Raw genomic sequence first — 10701 nt, 5'->3', positions numbered from 1 at the left:
GAGAAAAGGAAGGGGAAGCGAGGCCGATGTCAGGCCTGGGGAGGTGGAGATTTGGGGGTCCAGGGCGAGGAGCTGTGGGTGAGGTTTGGAGGTGAGATGAGGTCTGTATACTAATCAATCGGAGATGCCTCAACTGACACACTAGATACAGTTGAAAAAGCTGAGCTCGCATTGAGGCTCTTGGAAACGGACTAGTAATTTCGGTGGCAATGTGTCCATTACACTGCAAGCAATTCCTTGGTAAGTCTTTTAGGAAAAATCAGTCGTCGCTGAATAATTTATCTTTTGGATGAGTAATTTCATGATGCAGGCGATGCTTCACTGAAGCAAATTATGCAGGCAATTGAAAACGACACTAGGATTCATTTTACAACCCTGGGAAGTTCAGCTTTGTTTATTAAAAAGATATTCACTCCATTTGGAGAGTAAAGCTGGTTTTCACGAGCGTAATGCTGGCAGGTAATTAAATTTGTCATAAAATGTGCTTTTAACATATGCCTCCAAATCCATTCGTTTATAATCGAAGCAGCGAGTGACATCCACAATACTTTTCTAAACTCCAGGGCTTCCTGAAGCGTGTGTTTTGAAAACGTTTTCAAGCGCACGCACCCTAAAAATGTTCAGATGGTAGATGAACAACTAAAAATCAAACTAAAAACATCAACAAATTGGATTTAATGGAAGACAAAATTGAGGAGACCCAAAGTCTCACTGGCGTACGTTTTTGCCTATTTCTTTTTTTTCTTTTAATGTGTATTTATTTATTTTGAGAGACAGCATGCGCAAGGGGAGGAGGGACAGAGGGAGAGGGAGAGAGAATCCCAAGCAGGCTCTACTCGTCAGCACAGAGCCCGACTCGGGGCTCCATCCCATGTACAGTGAGATCATGACCTGAGCTTAATTCAAGAGTCAGATGCTTAACCCACTGAGCCACCCAGGTGCCCCTTTGCCTCCCATTTCTATGGCAAGCTGTGATCTTTTCTCCAATTGCACCTTGGAAAGGCTTGTTTTTTCCCATCATGAAAATTTAGCTAGAAGCACTGACGGTAACCAATGTTATTTTCTGCGTTGTCTATTTTGGGAAACATTGGAAAAAGAGAAAACAGAAAGAAGGTAACATTCAGAGGCCTCTCACGCAAACACAATAGGAACGTATATTTACTAATTTTCAGATGACTTATTTACATGTCTGAAAGATCACAGAGTTAAAACTGAATGTTAATGAAATAACTATTCAGATGTCTTGACAAATACATTCAGCAAATGCCTTGAGTGTAAAATTGCAAATGCTCATCGGATTCGATAAAGTGAAAACTTAGAGGCTTGCTTAAGAGGACTTGAAATTCCATGGCCACACAGTTTTCAACCTGGAGTGACTTTTGCCTCCCAGGGGACATTTGGAGACATCTGGAGACATTTTTGGTTGTCACAACTGATGGTATGTTGGTGGTGGTGGTAGAGGGTGTGTGTGTGTGTGTGTGTGTGTGTGTGCACTCACTACTGGTAACTAGTAGGTAGATGCCAGCAATAATGCTAAACATCCAATAGAGCACAGGACAGCCCCGTCCCCCATCCAAAACAAAAAAATTACCCATCTCAAACAGGAGGTTGAGAAACCCTGCATACGGCCTCATAGATGATGTTCTGGAATAAGGGGCATAGGTTGAACATACTCAATTATTGAACATAAATGTTCAAATATATAAAATGCTTTTTTGGAGGCAACCCTAGTTGTAATCCGCTCCACCCCGTTCTTGAACTATAGTTACTTCTTTGATATTTCACTTCAATGGCAAGAAAAAAAAAAAGAAAAAAAGAGAAGAAAAAGAAAAAAGGAAAGCAAGGAAAAAAAACCACATAGAAACAAAATTACCACTTTTTCTTACCGCCCTTTGGTTAAAATGCGAACATTTCCAGCTTGCACGCGTTTTATCTGTCGTGGCCGCGTATGAACCGTAACTACCTGTGCAGTACGGTCGTCTAGCGGTTACCTGCACAGCCTCTAGCGACCTATAGTATTGGGTTGACATTGACACCCTGCTTAATTTAAATATAGTTAAGTTCTAACAAGTTTTTTTCCCTGTTACCCGGACTTACCTTTCCCCAGTCGAATGCAGATGCACTTGCCTTTGGCGTCCTCCCTTTGAAGATACGGTTGCATTTTGTCGCCTCGATTTTGGAGGACAACCCAACCCCCAAATCCAGGCACGGGTCAGGAGGGCAGATCCACCTTCAAGGACAACTCCCAGCTCCATCCTTCGCTCTACCGGGAGGTGGGCAAACGTGAAAGCAATCCGAGCACAGCCAGAGGGCGCCAAAATGCCGCAAATAAAAGTTCCAAAGGTTCGGATGGTTGCGGGAAGGTAAAATTGGCTTTTGTCTAATGAAAGAGCTGCGGTTGTAAGCGTTGTCCCGTTATGTTTTGCATTTGCTTCTGGCCAACAGAGAAGCAAGGTGGGCATACCTCCCCACGCTGGTGGTTATTTTATGTCCCGGTGTGAAAGTGGCGGTGCCTCAGGGCACCCCGACACGGCTTGGCCGTGGCTTTGACCTGTGCGCTTCTAGGCAGCACTGCACCGGTTGCCTCGGCTAACCCAGTCTGGCCGAGAACTGGTTGCCTCTTTTAAAGAACAGACATGAAACACCGACGGTTCCTTCCCTCGGGCTCTTGTCCTTTCTCCTTCCTCTCCCAAGTCCCGAGAGCACGGCCGCAGGGACGACGCTGCCCAACCCCCCCAAGGCGGACCTCGGCGGCGTCGCTAGTCCCCAGCCGCGGAGCTCCGGGCTCAGCCCAGCGTGCGAAGGAGCCGCCTCGCCCAGCGCGCCTGGTCCTCGGGGGGCGCCGCCCGGACTTGCCTGCCGTTGGCAGCCTCCCTCAACCCCGAGGACCTCTGTCTCGATGGGCTGAGGGGGTTCGGCAGGTCACCCCCAACCTCACTGCCCGTCCAGGTATCGGAATCCCAGGCGGACGTCGCGCGCCAGCGGGATTGGGGTGCTGAGAAGGGTAGCAGGTGGCAGGGGGCGTCATTCACCACCGCCACGCAGCCCCTGAAGTCTGAGCGAGAGCCCGAGCACTTCCTATCCACCCATTCCAAAGGACTGAGAGAGACAGAGAGAGAGAAAAGAGGAGAAGAGAGAGAGAGAGGTGCCCGCAGACAGCCCCGGCGCGGCGGGGGAGGGGAGGCGGCGCGGGGTGTGGTAGTTGGGGGGGGGGGGCGCGGCAAAAGAGAGGAGGGTAGGGTAGGGTAGGGTGAGGGAGGTGGGGAGGGAGTGGGAAGCCCGCGTGCAGGGCAGATGGAGACTGGCAGGAGGGACAGCGGGATGGAGGGGAGGAGAAGGGGAAAGGGGACCACCGGGACGCGGGGAGGGGACGGGGTGGAGGGGAGGTGAGGGGAGGCGGGCGGGGCCCGGGATGGAGGGGAAGGGAGGGGAGGGAGGCGGGCGGGGTACGCGGGAGGAGGGAGGCTGGGCGGGCGGACGCGCCGGGGGAGGGCGCTGGGCAGGAAGGGGAGGGGGAGCGCGAGCGCGAGAAATGCAGAGGCTGCAGCGGCGGCGGCGGCGGCAGTAGCGGCAGCGGCGACGGCGGCGGCGGCAGCGCTCCAACTCGCTCCTCGCTCCGGGCTCCGCCGTCGAGCCGGGGAGAGAGCCTCCGCCAGCGGCCAGGCACCGGCCGGACGACGCCTGCGACCCGGGCCCCTCGGCGGCACCGCGCTCACCCAGGGCCGGCACAGGCACCCAGAGCCGGTAAGGAGGCGCGCCCCGGCGGCCCCGCCGCCCCCGCGGACCCGGGGCGCCGGCAGCCCGGGGGCCTCCGTTCGCCCCCGCCCCACCTCGAGGCCCTTTGTTCTCTCGGCGCCGCGGCCGGGGGCGTGGGGCGCCGCGGGCCTCGTTAGACGGCGCCCAGCGCGGGGGACCCTCCGCGAGGTTCCCGTCGCACTTCGGGGATGTGGGGTGATGGGGGGGCCCCCGAAGTGGGTGGCTTCAGCCTCTCGCGGGGTGGGAAGGTGCGGGGGTGGCGAGTCTGGTAGACGGGAGATGCGGGGTGGGTAGCGGGCGGGAGCCAGCTGCTCGTGAAGGAGGAAATTGCCGAATGGGAAACCCTTTAAACGCACCGAGTCCCGAGGAGACGGTTTTGTGGGGCGGAAGGGAGCGTATCTGTCATCGGAACCAGTCGCAGCCCGGGAGGGAGCGCTGGGAGAGAGGGGCGCAGCAGCGAGAGATGGAGGGTGGGGGTGGGGTGGGGCGGGAGTAGGGGGAGAAAGAACACGGGGATCTGGTGTGATCCCAAGGAAGGAGGTGGCTCTTTGGTTCAGCAAATGGGTTTCCTTGACCCCGGGGGACTCCTGAATCCTGGCCTGCGGTGGCCAAGGAATGCGAGGTTCACACGACAACGTGCCCGCCGAAGCACCTCTGAGCGGATCAAAGCCTCCCCCCCTCCCCCCCCCCGCCTCGGACGTGGCCGAACTGCCTTCCCGCTAACCTGTGGGCCATCTCGGAGCATTTTATTTTTTTGCGAGGCTTCGGTGCAGAGATGCCCGGGGCGCCTCGCCTCCACCCTCGCGGCCCGGGGCCGGGAGAGTGTGAGCGCGGACCTGACAGCGCGCGGTCCCCCCACGGCCCGGCTCCGCTGTGAGCCAAGGTTTGGGGTTCAGCAGGTCTTGCCGAAAGCGCTAACGCTGAAACCCGACGCCCGGTTCCTGTCTCCGTCCCCACGCCCCCCCTCCCCCTCCCCCGACAAATAAAAAAAAAAAATGCGGAGTCCCTGGATGCGACCGCACACACAGCGCGCGGCTACAAACCGCATTCTTTCATGAATATTCATCGAATGCTCGGCTGAGCTCCTTATCTGCTTCCCCAGAGACATTTCCGCCTTGAAACGAACTCCTTGGACAGCCTGTGCCTGTGTAATTTTCACCCTGCTGAAATCAGCACAGCGCTCAGGGGTGCAATTTTAGTGCCTTTGAACGGGGTTGACACACCTCGATCTCCCTCGAGGCCACTACCTCGCGGGTTAAAATCCAACAGTAGCATCGAGGTGGTCGTTTTGCTGTAGGGGTGTGGATCGGCCTCCCCGGGATTCCAGCCAGGGCTAGCAGATCCTTGGTACTGCGGGCAAAATGAATGAATCGGGACTGTAATTACCTATTCCTTTGTCTTGGCCTCGCGCATGCGCCGGAGAGCAGGGTGTGGAGGGCCCCGGCAGCCCCATCTGATCTCTCCATCACCCACCCACCCACTCCCTTCCGAAGCCGAGGAACAAAGGCGTTTGCCCTAAATGTTGCGTGAAATCCTTGGACCCAAATGACAGTTTTTCTTTTATCCCCTCTGTGTGTATGTTTCTTCTTTTCCAGGTTATCTTTCATCTTTTGCTTTCTTAGCGATCTCAGTTGACGAAAAGTAAAGATTATCCTTGGTGATGAGAGCAAACTGTGGATTAAATATTTTAATGACCGAATACTGCTCTTTTCCTTTCTAGTACTGTCCATTGTTCTCTTTTCTGCAACATATTGCACCGCAGTGATGGTGGCCCTCGATTTGCATCAATTAACCATTTGACAGATTTTTGCTCCTGGTCCTTTCATTAAGGGACATTGGCCTCAAAACTAACAGTGGCTATCTGCCCCTAGTGTCACTACTTGGGAGAAATTAAGACATTCTGGCGTTTATAGGAACAAGATGGCCTACAAAACCCAAGGCAGAGAAAATGGTTACCTTGTCAGAATCCTAACCCTGTGTTTTCTCTTGATTCCTGCCTCATTGTTTTACTAGGGACCCCAAAAGGCCAACCCCACAGAGATGCAGATCACTGATAGGGCAGGAAGAAGGAAGAAGGCTACTGGGGCTGCAGGGGTGAAGATGGTCTATTGAATTCATAATGCTTCCTTTTTTTTTTTTTGTTTTTTGGTCAATTTCCAGCAGAAGCCATGATACATATACCTTTGGTGCCGATTTTCTTAACAATGATGTAATAACCAGATTATGGTCATTTAGATTTCTTTTTGGGCTTCTTTATTCTACCATCCAAAAAGTGACTTATGGATATAAAATAGCTAAATACTGTATTTTCGCAATAGCCCGTTATACTTAAAAGAATTTATGTTTAAGTATTCTTAGTACACCCTGATAGGACAGCATGTGGCAGGAAAATGGAAGTCTTCTCTTTTGTTCCTTTTAATAAAAGGATATTGATATTGACCACGTTTAATAGATGAGGGTGTGTACTTGATAGGGCTGGTACTGTCTCTAGTCTTTAGTATTGAGCAGCTTATTATGGTTTAGAGGGCTATCTTTTTTTTTTTTTTCCTTTTCTTTTTTCCTTAAGGTTATGCTTTTGAGGGAGAGGTGAGTTAGAATATAGATGGGATTTGATAGCAAGTGTATTCCAGTATGCCCCCAATTCAGTGAGTCATGGGTTTTCCAGCGAGATCATTTTTAAGCTGAATTTGAAAAAATAATCAGTTACCTTATTCTTTTATTTGGCTAGTTTTTTTTGACAGTCCTTAGCAGGTGGAGAAAAGGAGCTAATGGGCCTTTGGACAAAATGCGCCAACAATAACCATAGCAGACAGTGGCATTTTTGTCTTTAACTTTGCTCATCCTCTCATTATGGCATGCTGGGGAGAACCTTCTCTCCTGCTGGGTCACCCTAATTTGAATGTCCACTGCGAGAGCCCTGAGGGCTTCCACTCTGTCCTTGGAGGCATCTTTCTAATCTTACTGGATTTGCCAGAACAAACCCTGTTATAGTCTAAAATGTGATGTGTTCTCTTTGGCTTTTGTGTTTTTGAAAACAAATTCACATTAAGAACAATTTAAAAACCATTTTTATTCCACGGTCACGATAAGTAGAGTATGAAAAACTCACTACGTTTGGGGGAGATTTGGTCACTGTAAAATGGATGCCTGTGTTATTCACTGTCGTTCTGCAAAAACTTGCAAAATCCAAACCTAATTTTTAAAGCAATTGCGGTGTCCTGTATATGCACATGTGTATATGCATATACACACACACACATATACACATATGTATATATATGTATGCGTGCTATAAAATAAAATCTTATTAAATGAAACTAAACTAGTTTAGTTATTGTACAGTGCTTCATACTGACGTTTGGAAAATGATCCATTTTTGGTCTTTCTAAATACGTAGGTGAAAGGGGGAGCCTAGCTAGTGTCCGAAGAAGCCCATTCCCAGTGCCTAGCAGGGTAAAACCAATGAATTGAATTGAACATCTTAAACTGAGATGTTCATTTACAGGCTTACGAACTCACATGGAGCATTAGTGAACATTAAAAGTTGTAATAAACAATGCTTACTAAATAAAGGATTTGTAAACTTGTTCTGGCTTCTTTTTCTGATCTCTTGTACAATTTGGTTTTGAAAAACATCCCCCAAAGGCCTGTCAACTATTGTGTGTCAGAAGTAATTGCTTTTGGTGTCTGGTTCTGTTGAAAGAAATGCTCTGATTCGCTTGGGCCTTCCTCTTTCTTCCATGTAGTTGACCTGCTCATTTTACACTTTCTTTATCAAAAGGTTAACATCTTCTTCATGATCGTTTTAGCTGGTGAACTGGAAGCCAGGTAACTGCTAAGGGAACACTGAGTGTATAGACAAGTTGAAGTTCTTGGGAAATTGGGCGCAGAATCTCTCATCTCATCAAGTTTTCTCGACTCAACTGGATCCTTTCCATTTATCCCAGTTCTTTAGATAACCCCATACAACATGAACTTTACTCTTTGGCTTAATTATGGTAGATACATAATCAGGAGATAGCTTTGAGGTTGTGAATAGTCACAATTGTTATTTATTTATTTATTTATTTATTTATTTATTTATTTATTAAGAGAAAATAGTGCATTTGGGGGAGGCTTCCTAAGACACAGCGGAAAGTAACTGGGTTTGAAAAATCTCTAGACACTGGTTAAACCACTGTGGGCAAATTATTCAAGCCTCTCTGAATTTCACTTTCTTCAATTGTAAAATTGGGATGATAATTCTTATTTTTCTTGCCACAATAAGGACCACACGTAAGTCTAAAAAGCGCACAGGCACGGTGGCTGGCTCTTTGTGGCTTCTTGACCTCTCAGTCTGCAGTTGCAACACAGTCCATGTGATTGACATCCCTAATTAATTTCTGTATATTGAGCTGTATTTTTGTTCCGTGCTGATTAATCAAGACCTGAGGGGTTCAGTGTATTCAGTTAGAAATTGGATATTTCAATTTCAAAGTTGCTCAAATATCGTAATTCCCAACTACTGTCTTCATACATGTACATATTTGAGATTTAATGAGACCCTGGGAATTTGCCCCAAAGTGGATTGAATTAAGCCAGGGTAGCCACGCTCATTGAATTTCCCATGGCTGCTTATATAACTCAAGAGGTGGCATTTAAATTCTTTTGAGAAAATACAGGGGTAGTTCTAAAACCCACGGAAGCTCCCAGCCAGCCAAAGGAAGGTTTTTTGCTAAATACCATTCCCTACACCACTATTAAAGACAGACATCTAGGTAAGTGTCCTATGAGAAGATTGTCCAGCGAACCTTATCAAGAGTAAGAGGTGACCACATAGAATCAAATTCTTACCAGGATACAGTTAAAGTGTAAATATGAGAAGACACAAGCCTTGACATTGATTAAACCGCATTCTGTCTTTCCCTCTGGAAGTCGGGAATGGGGTGGCATGGACAGAGAGACTCATAGTGCCTTTTCCTTCTTCTGCAACCTGAGAACTTAAATAGCTTTAAAAATCAGGCTTTCCAAAGGCAGTAGAGAGTTTTTTGACGTGCCAAGGCCGTTGGTGAGGGGAGGTTTGCAAGTGGGCAGGTTTCAAAGTCTAGGAATAAATTCCTGAAAGCTTTAGAGATTTAGAAATAGAAACCATCTGCAAGCACAAACAGGGGCCCAGGGCATAAGGAAACCTCTCAAGATAATAGAGAAAAATGGCGTTTAGTGGGGCAGGCAAAGCATTTACGCGGTATTTCCTTCTTATCACTTAAACATTTTGTGAACTTGTTTCTGAATTGACTTTTCCCCTTCATTTTAGAGAGGACTGGGTTTCATTGGTGTGTTTTTTAAACTTCTCTTTGAAATAAATAGATTTCAGCCATTGTTTGTACCTTGTGTAGGGACTATGGTATTTAGAAAAGCATGATTTGGAGGGCTAGGTGTGGTAGAATTGGACTTCGGGGCCAGATTCCCTGGCTGAAGAATCTTGTCTCAACCGTTTTACGAGCTGTGTGGCCTTTGGCAAATTGCTTCGCTTCTGTGCCTCAATCTCTAAAATGGGGATTACAATCTAGAGTTTTTGTAAGGATTAAGTGAAATTGTCAGACACTTAGAACACGGCCTCACATATTCTGCATGTCTTTTTTTAAAATCCGTTTTATTTATTTATTTAGATAGCACGAGTCGGGGAGGAAGGCAGTGAGAGAGAGAGAGAGAGACAGAGAGAGAGAATCTCAAGCAGGCTCCATACTGTCATTGCACAGCCCCAGCGTGGCTCGAACTCAGGAACTGTGAGGTCATGACCTGCGCTGAAATCAAGAGTCGGGCACTTAACCAGCTCAGCCACCGAGGCGCTTCTGCAAGTCTTTGTAAAGCACATTCACCATAAAGTGGTGAAAGAACCAGCTTTCTTTACTTCATGCTCTGTGTCAGCGACTTACACGCTTGTTTCAAAGAGGCCATCATCGCAAAACAAGCTGACGGTGGCGCCTTGGACAGGAGTTGGTAGAACACAGAACTACGTGGTTTAGAAACATCCTCCAGGTATAGCTATGATACCTTGAACATGTTGCCGGGACGCTTAACTGGTTTCAAAAGCCCAGAGTGGGTAAATCAGCACAACCCCAGCCTCCACAACTGGTATTAAAATGGGGGAGGGGGCCGGGAAGAAAGTCCTTGGGATTTCAGAGACCTTCAAAGAAAGGCTTACTGTTTAGATATGTTCAGATCAGGGCAAAACTGTATCACCTGGGGAATAGACATAATTCATTCAGATTCCTGAAAGCACGCGGTTTTGTTGTGTCCTGAATCAAGACGCCTTCGTTTGCAGTTGAAAGGAGCGTCTTAATCATTGGTACTAAGATTAGTATAAACCAATCTCGATATTTAAAATTCTAAGGTATACACTTAACCACATCCCCACCACCCCGTTGCCAGGAGTAAAACCGGAGCTTCAATTATGCGGGACTGTAAAGGTATTGTTACCTGTTGACTGAATTATGTAATTATCCCCGTAGACACCTTAGTCAGCCTGGCTTCTTAAAAACAAAAAAGGAAGTTCTTTGGAGTTTCAGATATTTGGGTTTGAGGGGTCGGTCCTAGATTCAGTTTGAACCTTTTAGGCATTTAATTCAAAGATCTGCCCAAGGTGATTTGTGTTTTACCTTCTGGAGACTGAGTTTTGCTGTTGGGTGAAGGTAAAGTCATTTCCATTTTGGTTAAATCCTTTTCTAAATAGCTTTTTTTTTTTTTTTTTTTTTTTTTTAACAGCTTTTTGAACCTTACGGATTTAGGAGGGAAATTATATTTTACTTTACCAAGAGGTTTTGGATATGGGTGTTGTAGCTTTTGAAAACTTGCCTCTGTGAAGGCTTGTTTTGATTTGTTTTGGTTTAATCTAGAGACGCTACAGGATGAGATTGGACATTTGTGAATATTTCTTGTACATCCTATACTCTAACTGAATTTTAT

At 47.5% G+C, this 10701-nt stretch overlaps 1 protein-coding gene across 1 annotated transcript in view; it reads left to right on the top strand.

Moving 5' to 3' along the window:
* Positions 1 to 3555: 3555 nt before the first annotated feature.
* BASP1 (brain abundant membrane attached signal protein 1) overlaps positions 3556 to 10701 on the top strand; it is a 56320-nt gene continuing 49174 nt past the window's right edge. The window contains exon 1 of the mRNA XM_047093887.1: positions 3556 to 3744. The gene's annotated coding sequence lies outside the window, so the exon portion shown is untranslated. The remainder of the gene's footprint in view (positions 3745 to 10701) is intronic.

The sequence above is a fragment of the Lynx rufus genome, unplaced genomic scaffold (genome assembly GCF_022079265.1).
Source record: "Lynx rufus isolate CCGP_SWC_20201006 ecotype Redwood Valley unplaced genomic scaffold, mLynRuf1.p SCAF_1, whole genome shotgun sequence".
Lineage (NCBI taxonomy): Eukaryota > Metazoa > Chordata > Mammalia > Carnivora > Felidae > Lynx > Lynx rufus.
The sequence above is the reverse complement of the archived record's forward strand: the minus strand, read 5'-3'. Positions and strand labels throughout refer to the sequence as shown.